This window comes from Lonchura striata, unplaced genomic scaffold (genome assembly GCF_046129695.1).
Source record: "Lonchura striata isolate bLonStr1 unplaced genomic scaffold, bLonStr1.mat Scaffold_85, whole genome shotgun sequence".
NCBI lineage: Eukaryota > Metazoa > Chordata > Aves > Passeriformes > Estrildidae > Lonchura > Lonchura striata.
In genome coordinates, this window is record NW_027461188.1 from 366,696 (window position 1) to 386,677 (window position 19,982).

The following is a 19,982-nucleotide window of genomic DNA, read 5'->3' on the forward strand; positions in this document are numbered from 1 at the left end:
CTTGTTCCCTGCAGCAGAATCAGGACCATGAACAAAAGCAGTCACAGATATTCTTTCTGGGCCCTATAAGCAAAGCTGTGCCAAACCACAGATGCTGCCTTCAAACAGACTCAAATTCCAGCCTAGACCTCTCACCTCCCAGACAACTCATTCTCCAACACACCTTCAACACCAACAGCCTGCAAACACCGCACAGAAGCCCTCAACATCCCGCCAGGACCCCCAGCTGTCCCTGTCCCTGTCACTGTCCCTGTCCCTGTCCCTGTCCTTGTCCCTGTCCCACCCTCCCACAGATGCTCTGGTTCCCTGATATGCCATGGGATGGCACTCAGGAGGATCTGCTCCAAGGCCTTCCCCGGCAGCAAGCTCAGGCTGCCAGGCCTATGGATCCTGGATCATCCTTCCCACTGAGCCTTCCATTGGCACAGCTCTTCCATTGGCACATCTGCGCTCAGCTGGGACTACTCCGCTCACCCAGGGCTCCTGGTAAAGCATGGAGAGCAGCCTGGCAAGCTCTTTCTCCAGCTCCCTCTGTGCTCTTGGGGAAGGTAGAACCTTCCACAGGAAAGCAACTGCTGCCACAAGGAGTGGGTGGCATCAGGCACCTCTGGGGAAGCCCCTCAGGAATGCTGTATCCTGAGGGAACACTGTTGGCCTTGACCTGTTGGCACCTGCAAAAGCTTAAAATCAGCTGCCTCAGCTCCCAGGGCCTCTCTTGGCCAGCATCCTGACGTGGATGCAGGACGGCTGCCAGGCACTGCTGGGACCCAGCGGGACAGGACCGGCTGTCTCGTGCCCACGCAGCATCCCTGATACAGCCAGGGCCATCCCGAGAGCAGACAGACGCTCACGGGCCAGCAGAGAGGAGCAAGGAGCCCTGGGCTCCTCTCAGGGTACCTCAGCTGGGCTCGCTCCACAACACGCCCCCATTGGAAGGCCTGCTGATGCCCAGCTGCCAGAAATGCCTCCCTTGTGCTCTCCAAGATGCACAGGGAGAGCCAGTGAGCAGGACACCTTGGCAGGCAAACCTTCCAAGCCTTTTCTGAGGCCTGGCACACACCAAGATCAGCCAAGACTCTCCACCACACTGCCTGGCCCACCCAGCCCAGCTCTGTGCTGGCCCTGGGCCACAGCAGCTCCCAGCAAGCAGGAGGCAAATCTTGCCAAGAGTTGAAACACAGCAGACAGGGAAGATGTGAAAAGTGAGTGTGTAAAGGCCTTTTAATTCACAGCTCCCACAGAGAGCTTTGGGGCTCGTGGCTGGACAGAGATGGTTCTGCTCACCCCTCTGTCCAAAGGGGGGTAACACACGCTGCTGCAGGTGCTTGGGTTGGTCTCTGCAGGTCCAGGTGGATGCCAAACCTGCTCTTCACAGGCTTCTCCCTTGCCCTGCCCCTCTGCCAGGTTCTCTAAAAACCCTACAGCCCTGCCTTTGCCCTGTCTTTTGGGGGTAAGAAATGGATTCTGGAGCTTTGTGAAACCAAGCCCCATCTCGTTTGTTCCTGGCACCCGCAGCTGCACGCTCCCTGGACACCATGAACTCAACTTCTGGAGAATTTGTGGGTTCTGGGGGAATTTTGGGCAGTGTTCTCCATCTCTTTGCACTCCAAAAGCCAAGAGGGATGAATTTGTCACCACAAAACCACTCAATCCCACTAAAAACAACTTAATTTTAACCTATAAAGGCACAATCTCACCTCAAATTGCATGTTCTGATCTCAAAAAAACTCAATCCCACACAAAGCTCACTTGATTCCACATCTGCCAGGGTGAGATGGGGTTGGGAGGAGATTGGGAGAAGTGGGATCCCAGTTTGGAGTGGAGGGATTGGGATTGTTTGGGGCTGGGTGGTTGGGATGTATCTGATAGTGAATAAAACTTTCAGAGTTAATGATGTTTGTCCCATTCATTTTCAGTCAGTTCTGTTTGCAGAGTGGCTCCTTCTCAGCTGTTTAAATTCCTATAAAAATCCTTTTTAAAAAAATCATCTAACCCAAACAATCCAAAAACCAATATCCATATAAAACCACCCATCTGCAATTATATTTCTTAAAACCATTTAAATTTTTTTAGAGTGTTTAAGGGTGCTATTAAAGTTTATTGTTTGGTTAAATTGTATGAGACATTATAGTGGTGTTTGGTTTCGTGTTTAGTATATTTGTAGTATGAATTGTTTTACTAAGGTGTGTTCGATTGTATGTTTAGATTGGCCGGTGCTGCGAGAGGCGCTGGGCTCTGCCTGGCAACTGATGAGTCAGAGCCGTCCCGGGCGCTGATTGGCTGAAAATCGCCAGGCGGGACCAGCGCCGAGTTCCTGCCTGGGAACTGAATCGTCATCAACGCCGCGCGCTCTGATTGGCCAGGATCTGCTTCGGGGCGGGGCCGGGAGGAACTGGGGACCCCCAGGAGCCCCCCGGGTTTGGGGGTTTCCATCCCCCCTCGGCCCCCGGGGCGGCCTTGGGGCCATCCCAACACCCCCAAAATGGGGAGGGTCCCCGGAGCCGCTTGGAAGTCCCAAAAATGGGCTGGAAGCGGCAGGAGCCGCCCCAAAAAGGGATTGACGGGTCCGGTCCGGGAATGGCTCCGATCCGGATTGGGGCGGGCTGGGATTGAGGGAGGGTCCGGTCAGCGGCTGCGGAGGGGCTGGGATTGGGGAGGGGTCCGGGATTGAGGGGATGGGTCCATTCCTGGACTGGGGCAGGATCGCTCCCTGGGGGTGGGCTCTATTATTGAGTCAGGGTCTCTCCCCTTCCCGATCCCAATCCCGTTCCCTGATCCTGTTCCCGATCCCATTCCCATTTCTGTTCCCGTTCCCGGGCCAGTTCCCGATCCCGATCTCATTCCCAACCCCATTACACTCCCACTCCGGATCCCGATCCCATTCCCGTTCCTGTTCTCGATCCCGATCCCACCGCTGTTTCCAGGGAATGGCTCCTATCCCTACCCCGACCCCAAACCCGGGGGGTCAAACATTGGGGTCAAACACCCCAAATCCCAACACTGGGAGGGGAGAGGTCAAACACCCCCAAAACCAAACTCTGGGATGTCAACCTCCCCCCTGTCCCAAACCCCAAATTTTAGGATCAAACCCCCCAAATCACAGATCCTGGGGTGTCAAACACTCCCAAAATCCCAAACGTTGGTGTTAAACCCTCCTGACCCGAAATCCTGGGTTTCAAAATATTTGGGGTGTCCAACACCCCCAATTCCCAAAGTCTGGGGTCAAATACCACCAAATCCCAAATCCTGATGTGTCAAACACCCCCAGCCCCCAAAGTTTGGGGTTAAAACCCCCAATCCCCGACTCCTGGGGTTTGAAATACCTGGGTTGTCCAACCCTCCTCCTCTCCAAAGTTTGGGGTGAAACCCCTCAATTCCCAAACTTTGGGGTCAACCTCCTCAATCCCAAACCCTGGGGTGTCAAATCCCCCTGATCTCCCCCACTTTGGGGTTAAATCCCCCCAAATCAGTTGGTCAATCCCCCCAGTTTCCAAATTTTTGGGTCTAAACCCCCAAACCCCAAATCCTGGGGGTTGAAACACCTGGGTTGTCCAATCACCCTGATCCCAACGTTTGGGGGTGAAACCCCCTGATCCCCAAATCATGGGAAAAAAACCGCAAAATCCCAAAGCCTGGGGTGTTGAACTCCCCCAGTTCCCAAAGTTTGGGGTCAAAAACTCCCAAACCCCAAGGTGTCAAACCCCCCCTAAACCCCAAATTTTAGGATCAATCCTCCCAGTCCCCAAAGTTTGGGGTCATGACCCCCCCATATCCACTCCAGCCCTGGGGGACACAGTGGGGTTTGTTTGGGGTCATTTGGGGTTTGTTTGGGGTTATTTGGGGTTTGTTTGGGGTTATTTGGGGTTTGTTTGGGGTTTTTTGGGGTTTGTTTGGGGTTATTTGGGGCAGCTCCAGGTGCAATGTCTGCAGAAAGACCCTGGGTACAACACCGGGAAAAAAAGGGGAATGGGTGGGAATTGGGGGATTCAGGATGGGGAAAGATCCTGCGTGGGAAAAGGGGATTTATGGGGGACAGGGAAGGATTTGGGATGGGAAAAAGGGGATTTGGGATGTGGAAAGGGGAACGAGGCGGGGAATTGGGGTGGAAAAGAGAGATTTTGGTATTGGAAAAGGGATTTGGGGACAGACAAAGGATGTGGGGAGAAAAAAGGAGAATTTGTCATGGGAAAAGGAGGATTTAGGTTGGGAAAAGAAGGATTTAGGGTCAAAAAGACATTAGGGATTAAAAGTGATTTTGGGGTTAAAAAAGGAGGATTTGGAATAAAAAACATGAGGATTTGGGATAGAAAAGGAGGATGTAGGACAAAAAAGGATTTAGGATAAAAAAGGGAGGATTTGGGCTGGGCTGAGCTGAACTTACCTGGGGGAGTGGGGGCGTGCAGGGGGTTTGGGGCAGGGTCAGGACCATTTTTGGGGCAGTTTTCTGAGATTTTGGAGTATTTTCTTGGGATTTGGCGGGAGGTCTATGGGATTTGGGTGCAGGTTTATGGGATTTAGGGTGTTTAGGGGTGGTTTTGAGGGATTTTTGGGTGTTTCTATGGGATTTGGGAGCACTTTTATGGGATTTCAGGGGTTTCTATGGGATTTTGGGGTGCTTTGAGGGATTTCAGGGTATTTCTATGGGATTTTTAGGTGGTCTGGAGGGACTGCAGGGTGTTTCCATGGGATTTTGGGGCAGCTTGAAGGCATTTGAGGTGTTTTGGGGCAGATTTATGGCATTCAGGTGCAGCTTTGAAGAATTTCAGGGTGGTTTGGAGGGATTTCAAGGCATTCCTCTGAGATTACAGGGTGGTTTGGAGGGATTTGGGGTGTTTGGGGGCAGATTTTAGTTATTTAGTGGTGGGTTTGAGGCAGTTTTTGAGGGGTATTTCAGGCCCATTTTGGGGGGGTTTGGGGTTATTTTGGTGGGGTTTGGGGTGTTCTGGGTCACTTTTTGGTGAAGGAGATCTCCATGGGTGGCTCTGGGTGATGCTGGAGCCCTGCAGGGCCTCGCGGGCGGCGCCCGCCTGCACCTCGGTGTCCAACTGCAGCGAGGCGATGTCGCGGCGCCCGGGCACCAGCGCAGCTCCTGGAACCCCGGGAACCTGGGATGGGAACGGGGCCAGGAGAGCCCGGAACACCCGGGAACCTTCCCTAGACACCCGGGAACCTTCCCCAGACACCCAGGAATGTTCCCCAGACACCCGGGAATGTTCCCCAGACACCCGGGAACCTTCCCCAGACACCCGGGAACCTTCCCCAGACACCCGGGAATGTTCCCCAGACACCCGGGAACCTTCCCCAGACACCCGGGAATGTTCCCCAGACACCCGGGAACCTTCCCCAGACACCCAGGAATGTTCCCCAGACACCCGGGAACCTTCCCCAGACACCCAGGAATGTTCCCCAGACACCCGGGAATATCCCCCAAAATCAAGAAATGCTCAAAAAAAAAAAAAAATCCTAAACATTTCCCCCAGAAATTCAGAAATGTTCCCCAAAGAAATCCAGAAATGTTCCTCAAAAAACTCCTGAAATATTCTCAAAAAACTAGGAAATTTACCCAGAAAATCCAGAAACATTTCTCCCCAAATCCAAACCCAACCCTGTTCCCCATCCGGAATAATTTCCAAACAATACAGAAACATTCCCAAAAAATCCAGAAATTCCCCCTCAAAAAAATCCAAAAATCCCTCCCCAAAAAACCAGAAACTCCCCCACCAAAAAAATTCAGAAATTCCCCCCTAAAAAATCCAGAAATTCATCCCCAAAAATCCAGAAATTTCCCACCAAAACTCCAAACATTTCCTCCCTAAGAAGTCCAGAATTTCCTCCCACTCAAATTTGTTATTTTCCTCAAAAAACTCAGAAATTTCCTCCTAAAAATCCAGACATTCCCCCCCAAAATTCCAATATTGTCCAAAAAAAATCCAGCCCCAAGCCCCCTCAGCCTCTCACCCCCCAAGCCCCAAAATCCCGCAGTGCCCCAAAGCCGGGCCGGAATGCCGGAATGCCGGGATTGCCCCAGATCTCCCTGGCTGAGGAGCAGGGGGAGCATCAGCTCCTGGGGCTGCTCAGGGAGCTGGGCAGGAACAGGATGTGCTTCGGGGCTTTGCCACAGCCGGGGGACACGGGAGACAAACCCCAAAAGCTGCCCCAGAGCTGCCCAAAGTCACTCTGGATACGCAACACAAAATCTGCCCAAAATCCCAAGAGAAAACACCAAAATCCCAACAAAATCCTGAAAAAAACCACAAAAAAATACCCCACCGAAATATTAATAATTAAAAAAAACTCACAAAAATCTCCCCAAAATCCCCCACAAAAATATCACCAAAATCCCATAAAATCCCCAAAAAAACTACCCAAAATCCAGCAAAAATCTCCCAAAAAATACTCCCAAAACCCCACCAAAATCCAATAAAAATCACTCAAAATCCTCACAAAAAATCCCACCAAAAATACCATTAAAATCACATAAAAATTCCACCATAGAATCCTCGAAAATGCCAGAAAATCCACACAAAATCCCAGGAAAATCTCCACAAAAATTCCATCCAAAAGCCCACAAAACTCACCCCAAAACTCCTCACAAAAATCACCCCAAGGCTCATAGAAATCCCTCAAAATCCCCATAAAAAATTGCCCTCAAAATCCCCAGAAATCCCACAGAAAAATACCTCAAAAAGTCCCACTAAATTCCCATGAAAATCCCACAGAATCCACACAGAAAAAAACTGTACAAAAATGCCCCCAAAAGTTCCCCAATCACACAAAATCCACACAAAAAAATCCCACCAAATCACCCAAAATATCCCACCAAAATTTCCCCAAAACCCCCGCAAAATCCACACCAAATCCACTCAAAAAATTCGCACCAAAATCCCACCAAGCCCCTCTCAATTCCCCCAAAAATGCCCCCAAGTCCCTTCACATCCCACCCAAAGCCCGAGGAAATGCACCCAAAAAATCCCCACGAAAACTTCCCTCAAAATCCCAGCCAAACCTCCCAGGAGCAGCCCAAGAATCCCGCAGAGATCGCTGCGAGTGCCCGAATCGCCCGGAACAATCGCCGAGCCATCCCCGCCCGGCCCCGCGCTCCGGCCCCGCTCTCTGTGGGGCCGGGGCCTCTCCCCCCTTGGCTCTGCGCTGGTCCCGTTCGCGCTCCGCTCCCGCTCCCGCCCCACCAGCGCTCCCTGCCCTGGGCCGCGCTGGCCGAGCCCGGCCGGGCGCGCTGGATCCGCTGGGACGGCGCATCCCGGCCCCGGCCCCGGCCCCGCGGGGCTCCCGGGGCAGCTCCGGCCGGGATGCGGCACTGCCGCGGGGCTTTGGGCTTTCCCGGCGCTGCCCGGCGGCTCCCGGGCATCTGCGGCTTCCCGAGGGACTCGGGGAGCTTCCAGAGGGGACCTGGGCTGGCTCCGGGGGGATTTGGGATCAGTCCGGGGGGAGCTGGGGACGGCTCGGGGGGTTTGGGGTTGTTCCCGAGGATTTTGGGGGGATCTGAGAGAGGTTCCAGAGGGGATCTGGGGCTTTCTGAGGGGTCTGGGGGAATTCAGAGGGGATCTGGGGAGGATTTGGGGCTTTGTGAGGGATCTGGGGGAATTCCCAGGGATTTGGGGCAGTTCCAAGAGGGATTTTGGGGTTTTCCAAGGGATTTTCTACAGTTCTCAGGGATTTGGGGAGGCTCCAGAAGGGATCTGGGGCAGTTCCAAGAGCAATCAGGGACGTTTTTGAGAGATTTTGGCAAGTCCTAGAAGGAATTTGGGGAATTTCAGCAGGATTTTGGGGGAGTTTAGAGGAATTTGGGAGGTTCCAACAGGGGTCTGGGGTCATTCCCAGGGGATTGGGAGTGGATTTCTGGCTGGATTTCTGTTTCTTCCCCGGATTTCAGGCTTTTCCCCAAAATTTCCTGTTTTCCCAAGGATCTGTGGATTTTCCCCTGGATTTGGATCTCACCGTGGGCTAGAAGGGGAAGGTTTAGGAGATTCAGGGTGAATTCTGGGGGGTTCCTGGCTGAATTTCGGTGTTTCCCACGTGAACTTGGGTGGGTTCCCAATTGAATGTTGTGCTTTTTTCCCAGAATTTCAGGATTGTTCCCAAAATTTGGGTATTTTTCTGAAGATTCTGCTGTTACCACGGGTTTGTCCCAGAAGGGGAAGCTTTGGGGAGTTTTAGGGTGGATTTTAGGGATAATTGAGGCTGGATTTGGGTTTTTTCCCAAGGATTTTGGAGTTTTTCCCAGAAATTCAGGATTGTTCCCAAAATTGCAGGACTTCTACTCTGATTTCTCTCTCACCATGGGCTTGTGGTAGAAGGGGAAGGTTTGGGGGGCTCCTGGTTGGAATATGGGGATATTTGAGGCTGCATTTTGAGTTTTTCTCCCAGGAATTCAGGATTTCTCCCAGAATTTCAGGATTTTTTCCCAAAATGTCAGGATTTTGCCAGGGATTTGGATCTCACCATGGACTTCTCATAGGAGGGGAAGCTTTAGGAGGTTCCTGGTTGGATTTAGGGGGTGTTCCCAATTCGATTTCAAGGATTCTTGATGGGATTTTGGGGGGAATCCTGGTTGGGTTTGGTATTTTTCCCTCAGGATTTTGGTTTTTTTCCCCTGAGAATTCCAGGATTTTCCCCCAGCATTTCTGTCTCACCACGGGCTTGTCATAGAAGGGGAAGCTTTAGGGTGTTCAGGGTGCTTTTGGAGGGATTCCAAGTTTGATTTTGGGAATATCTGAGGCCAGAGTTTGGCGGGTTTTCCCCAGCATTGCAGTTCTTTCCCCAGTGCCAGAACTCCCCCAGTCGCTGTCTCCCCACGGGTTGGCCGCAGGAGGGGAAGCCCTGCAGGGAGCGCAGGGCGTTGGTGGCGCTGCTCATCTCCCTGAAGGTGAGGAAGGCCTGGCCCCGCAGGCCGAGACTGCGCCGCGCCAAAATGTCCAAAATCTGCCCAAACGGCGAGGAAACGGCGCAGAGGGACTTCTCCAGCTCGGGGACACCCAGGGGACAGCCTGAGCCCCTGGGGACACCCAGGGACACTCTCGGACCCCCAGGACCCCCCAGCCCCCCCGTCCTCCTGGATCTCCTGGCTCAGCTGCTGATGGAGACGCTGGGCTGGGGCCGGGGGTCCTGCACCGCCAGGGCCGGGACCCCTCTGTGGGGACAGGGGGGCTTCAGGGGCGTCTGGGGGCTGCGACCCCTTCACCCCCTGGCACCCCTTTAGGTGTCCCCAGAGCCCCAAATCCACCCAGACCCACCTAAACCCCCCAGGTACCCTCAGATCCCCCCACTTTACCCCAAAATTGACCCCAGACCCACCTGAGACCGCCCAAATCCTATTGGACCCCCCCAAATCCCCCTAACACCCCTGAATCCTGCCTAAACCCTATGAAATCCCCTCAGACCCCCCCAAATTCCCTCAGATCCCCTCAGAACCCCCCAATTCCTCTTACAACCCCCCCAAAATCCCCTCAGATCCTCCAATGCCCCTCAGATCTTCCTAAACCCACCTGAGAACGCTCCAGACCCTCTCAAGCTCCCCCCTAAGCTCCCTAAACCCCCCCAGACCCACCAAAGCCCCCTCAGACCCCCGCATTGCCCCCAAACCCACCGCACACCCCCTATTTCCCGTCAATCCCCCCCAAAATCCCCAATTTCTCCCCAGACCCGCCCCAAACCCCCCCAGCTCCCCCCGGCCCCCCCTCAACTCCTCCTCAGCCGCGCTCTCCTCACAGTTTCCCGCCTCCACCACGCGCGCGGGCTCCCCAGCCAATAGCGGCGCGCCCCGTGCCGAACCGACCAATCAGCGCGCGGCTCCCTCAGCAGCGCCCGCCTCCCCGCGCCGCGGCAGCCAATCAGAGGGAGCCGGGAGCGGGCTCGGGCGGGCCCTGCGGGCGGCGCTGCCAGAGCGGGGGAGGCGCTGGGAGAGGCCGGAGCTGCGGGAGCGGCTGGGGCGGCGCCGCTGGGGAGGGGGGTCCGCACAGGGGCTGGGGCTGGGGGCTGGGGAGGGGCTGAGGGGATCGGGGCCTTTGGGGAGGGATCCGGGGGGAGTTTCGGGAGGGGTCTGGGGGGTCCTGGAGGGGTTTTGGGAGGGGTCTTGGGGGTGCTGGGGGAGGGGTCTTGGGGGGGTCTTATGAGGTCTGGGGTGGGTCCTCAGAGGTTTTGGAGGGGGGGTCTGGGGGGGTCCTGGAAGGGTCCTGGGTGGGGTCTTTGGAAGGGTCTGCGTGGGTCTCAGGGGACATCCTGGGCTGGGCTCGATTGGGGTCTGGGGCTCTCAGGGGGTCCTGGGCCAACCTTGGGGGTCTCTGGGTGGGTTTTCAGTTCCTGGAGGGGGTCCTGGGGAGATTTGGGGGTCCCGGGGTGTCCCAGGCCCACCCTGAGCCGGGGTCTGGGGGTTTGGCGGAGGAGCACAACAGGGGTTCCCCCTGCCCCGATTTTGGGGGTCTCCCATGGTGCCCCCTCCCCAAAAAGCTCCGAGGGCCCCTGAAGTGGCTCCTGTTCCACCGGGCGGTGCCCCTGACCCAGGACAGCCCCCAGTGAGTCTGGCGGGCTCTGGGGGCGTTTTGGGGGATTTTGATGGGGTTATTGGGCTTTGGAGGATTTTGTTGGGAGTTTAGGGGGAATTATTGGGTTTTTGGAGAGAATTACTGGGTTTTGTGGCAGTTACAGGATTTTTCGGGGTTTTGTGGCTTTGGGGACATTGGATTTTGAGGGATTTTTTTTAGGGATTTGGGGATGTTTTTTGGAGGCTTTATTGAAGTTTTTGAGAGTTTTTTTGAATTGTGGTGGGTTTCACTGGGATTTTATTGGATTCTTTATGGTTTTGGAGAGTTTTATTGGGATTTTGGGGTGTTTAAGAAGAATTTTGGGGGGGCTTTGCAGTTGTCCCAGGGTGTGGGGAAGGGCTGAGAGGCACCAAAATCTCCTTTAAACCCCTGAAAGTCCCAATAAAACTCACAAAATCCCAATTAAATCTCACAAAAACCTCATTAGAACACCCCAGAATTCCAATAAAAGCCCACAAAATCCCAAATAAACCCCACAAATCCCCCCCAAAAATGTACTCAAAACCACAAGAAAATCCCCCCAACACCCAAAGAAATCCTTGCAACTCCCAAAAACCCCACAAAATCCCCCAAAATCCCACCACAAAAAAAAAAAAAACAAACAAAACCAAAAACCAAATCCCAAAAGAATGCCATTAAATTTCCCAAAAATTCCAATAAAATGCCCAAAATTCCAGAGTTCCACAAAATATTTAGTTATTACAAAATACACACACCAGCACTGTGAGCTGCCCCCTCCACATACTCAGTTACACCAGAGCCAGGTTTTTTTTGGCCAATGCCTCATTTACAATCCAATACATGTGGCTGGTCTGGAGATGGGCTGTCCCAAAAGGCGATTCTGGAACACCTGGGAGCTGATCATGCTGGTAGCGACCCAAGATTGGGATCGCTGGAGTCCTCCGGGCTGATACATCTGAATGCCACGGTTCCCATAACCTCATCAGGAAAAACTGTCCACACCTGGACCTGGATTGTTCAACCCTGGCTCAGAGAAAATAACTTTATGACTATGTGTGACTCTGAATAGAAAGAAAAGGCAGATGACTGAAATCCTGGCCTCGGGCAGAAAATTTCCTATAAAGAACTGGCGGGTCCAGGAGGGTGGTGTGTGTGTCCAGGGGAACCTCTGCCGAGAGGCTCCTTCCTGTCACACACCCAGCGCCAAACCCGGGCTCAGCGCTGTCCTTTTCCTTGTGGCTGGCTCAGAGAGAATTCATTCCTAAATATATTTTATATTATTTCATTTTTAATTTGGCTGGACTAATTTTCATTTATAAAAGGGGAAAGGGGACTGTGGGGAGAACAGAGAACATCTAAACAACAAATCACAATAACATAATTCTACATCAATAAAGCTTCTCTTAAGATACACACAATATTTATCCCTTAATTGCGAGAGCCAATAATCTCATTATCTATCTATTACAGTTTGGATGGAGGCCAGAACTAACACCTTGCAGAAGGAAAAGAGGGTACAAAGGTCCCTGCAGTCCCCTGGCCTGGTACCCCAGCCAGTGGGGAAAGGAAGAGGGCAGCATGTGGCCAGGAGTTTAAAAGGGGGCTGTGTCCTCCAAGACTTTGGGAGAGAAAACCCCAGCAGCAGATGTCCCCATGGACTCTCTCCCTTTATTCAAATAAAGATGCAGGGCTCCTCTGGCTCCCTTATGGACACTGGCTTTTCACAGCGTGGTTTGTATGCACACCCATTTCCTTGTATCAGAGTATCACCAGCCTGCAGTGACTCCCTGCCACTCTGGTCTGCAGGAGAAATTGAACTAATACTAAGAACTTTGCAAATGGAGACCAATGAACATTAAACAAATGGCCTTCTGTTGGTTTTGGACTGTAAAAGGTTTGGGCAAAATCTTGTAAAACTCAGGTGTCATGGGATGATTTTCTCAGCCTACCCATGCTATGTGTGGTTGAAATAATTTCTGTTGTACATTCTTGATGCGCCTATCCCTCACAGCCCCCATATCACCAGGCTGGCCCAGATATACGGGGGCCTTGAGGGAAGGCGCGTCAGGAGTTGGGCAAAGATTCCAAAGAGGCTTCAATTCCCCTGCTGTGGTTGTCCAAGCTGTTTATTCCATGAGACGAAGTGGAAAAGAGAGAGGACCAGGAAGGGACAAGGCCTCATCTATGCTCAGAACAGGGAAGGCCCTTTGGCCCTTCGCCAACCCCGTTGGGGCAGGAAGGAGGGGACCAAACTATCAGATCCCAGTCACAGGGGTCCCTGGAAAGGGAAAAAGCATAGACCGAGAGCAATGCAACACATGGTGGCCAGAACAACATCGTGGCCAGAATAAATGCCTTGATTCTCTGACAATAAAATGTTGACAGAGGGCTTTTTTTATCTTGAGGTTTCAGTGACATCTGGACATGCCAAGCCCAGCACAGTGGGAAAGGGCCCATAGCAGCCTCATTCCCCCATGGCAGCCTCATTGCCCCACTGCTGCTTTCCTAGAGGAAGGAATGGCTCCCTGGCAGCCTCTGCTGCAGGAAGGAAGGCGATGCCAGGCACAGGCACGGGCACAGGAGGTGATTGCTGTGCCGGGCTCAGCCGGGCTCAGCCCTCGGCGGGGCTGTGTGGCAGCAGCTCTTCCCCCAGGCCCTGCCCTTGCACGGCCCGGCAGCAGCCAAAGCTGGAGGCGCCTGGGCTTCAGGGCCTCTGGAGCTCGTTCCCAGCCCTGGGAATCGGGACTCTGCACCAACGTCCCTCCTGCTGCAGCTGCTCCCGCAGCCGCCCTGAGTGCCCAGAGGCCCCAGGCACAGGAGCAGCCCCGGGCGGGAGCCCTGCTGCCAGCCCAGGGCCAGAGCCAGCCCTGGCTCCCGGCTGGGCAGGGGCTGCACTGGCTCCTGACAGGGCCTGGCTCTGTCCCCTGGGGTGGGGGAGCTGTCCCAGGGCAGGGAGGGCCAGGGCTGGCAGGGGCTGCTCAGGGATGGGTTTGGCCCCTGTCCCTCCAAGCAGCCACGGCCCAAGCAGCTGCGCTGGCCCCGGGCTCTCCTGCCAGCCTGCTGGGCTGTGTTGGGTGGCAGGGAGCTGCCCAGAGCCGTCCCCTGCTCGCCGGGGCCTCGAGGGGCAGCTGTGCAGCTGGGCCAAGGTGTGCCAGCCGCTCCAGCCCTGCTGGGGATCCCTGCCAGCTCTGGGCCCTGCTGTGCATGAGGGTCCCTGTTGCAGTGTGATTTCATGGTTTAACCCTGAACCCCGGGTTTCTCCCCTGATCATTTCCTCCCAGGTGTGTCAATCACTCCTCCTTTCCCCACCCTGACCCCTGCCAAGCACTGTCTGTCACTTCTGGAATTCCAGAAGGGCATTGAGTGATTGGGCAGATTCAAAAGATGTCCTCTACCCCTTGGGACTTTGGACCATCCAGGTGTCCTTTGTCCCCTGAGACCTCCTCTCCTGTTCCTGGTTGTTGGGCTCCCTTACCCCTTCCCTCCTCCCCTTCCCCAGGTAAAAGAGACAGCAACTATGGGCAAGCACATTTCTCTCCCTCTCAGTATTTTTCATAGATGTGCACAGAGAGAAATGAAAGAGAAAACAATTTCTATTTCTGCTCCTTGTTTTTTTTATGTGGAATGTGTTTGGAGAATTGTTTACCTGGAGTGACTGCTTGATTGGATTCTGGTGAGGATCGTTTGAGCCTGATGGCCAATCCAATCCAATCCAATCCAATCCAATCCAATCCAATCCAATCCAATCCACTCCAATCCAGTCCACATGTGTCTGGACTCTCGAGAGAGGGTCACAAGTTGTGTTAGAGTTAGGAAAAGGAGTATGTAGTTTTAGTCTCTTCCTTTTTATATGGTATTGTTATAAATGAAAATTTATTCATCCAAATTAAAAATAAAAATAATTTTATTAGCGGTCAAATTCTATCTAGCCAGCCATGGAAAAAACCCAAAACAACACAGTGCCGAGCCCAGGTATCGACCCTGGGTGTGCAACAAGGAGTTAGCCTCAGGAGAGGTTTTTCCCCTATGCCCACACACCTCCATCCTGGTACAAGCAGATTTTATGGGGAAAATTCTGCCTGAGGCCAAGATTTCAGCAATCAGTCTTTTGTTCCATTCAGAGTCCATAGGTTAATAAGATTTTCTTTTTTAGTGATGAGGAAGAACAATTCAGTGTCCGGAGTTGTTGAATCCCTTGATGAAATTTACAGGAGCGCTGCATTCACATGTATGTGCCCGAGGATTTCCATTACATCCATCCCGGATCATTCAGGCGATGATCAGCACCTGGGGTCCCGTATCTCTCCAGACATGGCCCATCTCCTGGCCGAGCTGCACCTTCTTACTTGTAAATCAGTTTCCAATATACACCCTGTCTCGCCTGCGAGGGTGGAGGGGGGGATAATACAAACGAGCATAATCTAACAAGCATCCAATATTACACATTTCATTCAAGGAATGGCGCAAATCATGTTTACTACACATAACAGCATATTAATGTATATTAGCCACAGTTATAATAAAGAAATCAGTCAGCCTTCTGAATTGAGTCAGACATTGTCATTTCTTCCCATTGGGTTCACCTGCATTTACAATAAGCAACTATGCAGTCGGGGAGTTCTGTTGGAGCAGTTGCTGGATTCAGAGTCCCGCAGGCCAGAATAAAAGCTCTGGATTAAAACCCTCCATCAGAACTGACTCTTTTCCTTCATTTTCACTTTAAAAGCTTCTCCAGCAGATAGAATCCTGAGGGAACGGACCCTCTATGAGAGGAAGCTCCATCCCGCCGCCACCAGAGCTCTGGCATGCCTGGATTTGTCTCCTTGTGCCCAGCTGAAACATCCAGCTAGCCAAAAGTGTCTCTGGGGTGAGAGACCACAGTTGCCGCTATTTGGATCAGCCGAAGGGGCCAGAATAGCCAAGGCATGTCCCATCCTCATTATTGGCAATACCAATAGGTCCCAGTGTGCCACTGGCAGCTGGGGCCTCAGCCACCTCCTCTCTCCACAGCAGCGCCTGTGCAGCCTCACAAGATTGGACAAAATCTTCACTTGCAGAGACCTGTACCTGCCATCAGCCATCCCCAAGCCAGGTTCCAAGATCTCGTCCACAGCTGCATTATCAGCTTGTGTCTGGGGCATGGTGACACCACCCAGAACAGGACCCTCTGTCCCCGAAGGTGCTGGCCCTGGTGTCTGGCCAGGACTGAAGGGAGGCCCCTCCTGCCAGGGAAGGGCTTGAGCAACATCTTTGGGCTTCAGCTCAGGTGGTGCTACCACCAGCACTGGCGGAGCTGCTTGTCTGGCACAGCCAGGGGTGGGCAGGCAGCGGCTGGGCAGGGGCTCCTGGGACACCATGTTTTGGCTTTGCTTTTCATTTTAGAAATTACAAATTTTTAGAAAGAGAACCCCAAAAATTTCTTCAGTTTTTCCATAGTACTTTAAGAATTTTCAAAGTAGTTTTAAAATTTAGAAAAACTTAGAACATTTTTACACTTCTAGAGTAAAAATTAGAATTACATTTAATTGGTCATATTTACTCTGGGAAGAACTGAGACAACCCATGGCACCTAGTCTACTGGAGAGGCTCTTTTCCCACTGCAGATTTGTACCTAGCCACAACAACTAATGTAAAACCTTTTCCCTGATGTTTTCCAGGATTTCTGACAAGCTCGCCTCTTAATCTTCAGAGGCAAACTTTGAGCACAGTGGGAATCTCCTGCTGTGCAGGTAGGGCTCCTCTTTTTATCTTGGTTTAGGGCAAATTTGGGAGATGACCTCCAAAGGGGTTCCTGAGAAAACAGCAGCCCTGCCCCCAGCTAGTTTGGGAAAAATATTTTTTTTTGAGAAAAGTGGAAAAAACCTCTATATTTAACAGGCAAAGCATTCACCATCAGGAAAAAAAAAAAAAAAAAAAAAAAAAAGAACATTATTAAACAATAAAACCTCTCGCCACATAGAAGAAATTACAAACTCAGAAAGTCCCCTCTGTGGGCTGTGGCTCTGCAAACTCATTCTGTTATCAGTCCCTCTGGCCCTGGAAATGCCGCAGCCCAGGCCCAGCCTGGTGGGCCACAGGTGTGAGCTGCTGGGGCTCTTCTGGGTGTTCAGTCCAGAGCAGGTTTAAACAGTTCCATGAAAAAAGAAAAATCACAGTCCAGAGAAATTCCCTTCCTCATCTAGCTAAATACTAACTAAAAAGCAAAGGAGAGCTCTATCCTGCTGTCTTGTCTGTCTGCAGACAGCAGAGTCCAGGAGAAGGATGTGGGGGAGCAAGTGCAGTTTCTGACAATAAACTCTGCGCTTCTTCTTGCCTCCCCCTTCACTCTTGGAACCAGTTTTAAAGGTGCAAAACTTATTTCTGGGCTGAACTGACAAATGGGGATATAAGCATCATAAAGGCACCCAGGGACAGTGTCCCAGCTGCAACTGGGGCCTCAGCTACCTCCTCTCTCAGCAACTGCTCCTCTGAATGGGGCAAAGAATTCCAAGAACGGCCAAACAACTCAGTCAGGGACACATCTGCCCACATTTCCCATCTCCATGCCCATGCCTGATGTCCCTGTCACAGCTGCATTACCAGCTTGTTGCTCTGCAGATGCTGCCTCCACCCAAACAAAACCCTGTGTCCCTGAAGGTTTTTCTGAGCAATGGCCCTTGGATGAAGCAAAACCTTTACAGTCAGGGCAGTCCATTTGTACAGAAGGGGGTACACTCTGGGGGTACAGCTAAGAGCATGAGGTCACAGAGGGCTCTGGGGGTCAGAGCAGGCTGAGGTCACAGAGGGCTCTGGGTCACAGCAGGCTGAGGTCACAGCAGGCTCTGGGTCACAGAGGTCCCAGAGCCCCGTGGCTGCACAGCACCACAAGGCCCGAGCAGGCAGTCCTGGAGCACAACTGCTGCGGCAGCAGCGGCGGTGGCAGCAGCGGTGCTGACATTGGGACAGCGGCCTCAGGACAGTGGTGGCAGCAAGAGCGGCGGGACTGGCACAGGGCAAGGCACCATGGCTCTTGCTCTGCGCCTCCTCCTCCTGCTCCTCCTGGCCGTGGCCCTGCCTGCCAGGGCTGCCCAGGCTGCTCCGCTGCAAGCGCGGGGAGCAGGTGAGCCGGCAGCCTGGCTGCCCTTTCCCAGGACAGCGCTCCCTGCTCCCCAGGAAGTGCTGGGGATGGTTTTCCCGTGGGCTTTCAGGAGGGTTTCCTCTGTAGGAGGGAGAGACCCCCCGTGGGCCTTGGGCAGCCCCATTTTCCTCTCCAGGGATGTTACACAGGACAGGGAAAGAGGGTGGAGAGTGACCAGGAGCCAGCCCAGAGCTCCCCAGGCCCCTGTGCATCTTTGGCCTTGCCCATTGCCACCTGGCTTCCACAGCCTTATTGATCCCCTTGCAGTGCCCAGTTCCCGGAGGCAAAAGGGGATCCCAGCACACCATGGAAATGGGTCTGGTCTCTGCTTCCCTCTAGATTTGGATCGCGACTTGAATTATTTGCAAGTGCTGGTAAATGACACGTTAAAGATCTTGGAAAATGCTGAAGGCAAGTTCTGCATTTCCATTTTCCTGACAGCATAATCAGTATCAAGGTGGCAAGAACTCACACATTCCATTTTTGTTGAAAGTTGAAGAATGCTGAAAACTTTTCCCTGCTCCCCTTCTGGAGCCCTGAGTGATCCCACAGGATCACTGTCAGTGGAAGGAAGGAGCATTTAGCTATCCATCTTCCTCCCATGTGCAATGCCAGTGTGTCCTTCCGTATGCTCTGCGCAGCCACAGAGAAGAGCAGAGAGGAAAGGGGCAGGGCCCAGGGCTGTGTCCCAGGGCTGAGCCTTGGGTGCAGCCTGAGGATCTCCTACATTGCCACAGGAGATGTCTGTCCTGCCTTTCTTTGCAGCTGAACCTGTTGGTGAAGGTGGTGCAGCTTCCCCACCCATACGCATTACTGAGCCTCTGGGAGATGCTGAGGGTAGGTCAAGGCCTTTCCCGCTGTGAGAGCTGCCAGCTCAGAGCCCAAAGCTTGGCCAGGGGGGCATCGCTGCAGGTGCCAGGACAGAATCACGCTCATGTGTGCCCTCACCCTGGGCCATCCCCTCACTGCTCCTGCGGCTCAGTGCTGCCCGTGCCGATCTGCAGAGATGGCAGAAGCTTCTGTGGCTGTTGAGTTACAGGTGTGGCTGCAGGGAGGACTTTCCCGGGTCCTTTGCTGATTACTACCCACAAGCCCAGCTCCCATCGCAGGGGTGAGTAGTGTGTCCCTGCTGATCCCGCAGGCTGGGCACTGGTATTGCGGGATCCATTCCTGGGAAATGGCATTGTTTTGCTCTAAGGTCCTCCGACAGGAAAGAACAAAGCTACAGGATGCAAGAAACCCCATGAGCCATCCGAAAACATGAGGCAAATGCTGAAGGAAATGCTGCAGGCAGGACAAGGTGGGTGCATTTCCCTCACCCTTCCCCTGGGACTCAGCAGCCGGGGGCTTTCCCTGCACATCTGGACAGGCCGTGCCCGGCACAGTGGGAAGGGATCCATGGCAGCCTCGCTGCCCTGCTGCTGCTCTCATGCCCTGCAGGGCTGTTTCCCAGGCTGGCCTGGCTGCAGCTTCTCCCCAGCCTCTGCAGGAAGGCATTTGGCACCAGCTGACAGGGAGCCCAAATTCCACCACAGCCCATGCCCACCCTGAGTTCCTCTGCAATTTCCCAGTCTCAAGGCAGATTAGGAGAGGTGGCAGTTTGGAGGAGGGAGTGGGTCGTAGCCTACCCAGAAATTTTATAGAGATTTCCTGATCCTTAACCATGCTTGCCTTTGACAAGCATTGCCTCCTGAAGATGCCAACTCCACTATGTGGAACAGCCCCGCCTGTGTCTTTTCTCCAGAAGTGGATGTAGAAGCTGGTCTGAAGGCCGCATTTCCCAGAGGAAGCAGTGGCTCATTGGCAGCCTCTGCTGCAGGAAAGGAGGCAATGCCAGGCACAGTCACAGGAGGTAATTGCTGAGCCTCTGGGCCTGCGCCCTGCTGAGCCTTGAGCTGCCCTCTCTGCTGCTTGGCAGTGCGTGCACAGCTCAGACAGGGCCGGCACAGCCCAGAGGAATTATTATGCTCAGGGCACTCGGGTACTGAGCAGTCCTGCTGGGGTCCCTCCGTGGGAGACATGTCCCGAGACCTGGGAGCGACTGCACGGGGTGCCCATGGTGGGGAAAGGGCAGAGGGGGAGAGCAAGGCTCCAGGGTGTCCTGTAAAAGCTCTGCCATCTCCTGTTGTGACAGGGGAGCTGTTTCAGCCGAAGGATGATGGGCAGTTGGTAGGACAGGAGGGAGGGAGGGAGTTAGGAAGGGATATTTGCAGCACTGCCTGCTGCAGTTTTCCCCAGGGATTAAAGAGAGTTTCCTCTGTGCAAATGAAACATCCCCATGGGCCCCGTGCTGCTCCAGTTTCCTCTCCAGGGATGTTGCACAGGGCCTGCAAAGTGGATGGGGA

At 53.4% G+C, this 19,982-nt stretch overlaps 1 protein-coding gene across 1 annotated transcript in view; it reads right to left on the minus strand.

Moving 5' to 3' along the window:
- The window catches only part of LOC144248765 (uncharacterized), a 646,176-nt gene that overhangs the window by 302,724 nt on the left and 323,470 nt on the right, over positions 1-19,982 (minus strand). The window lies entirely within an intron of this gene.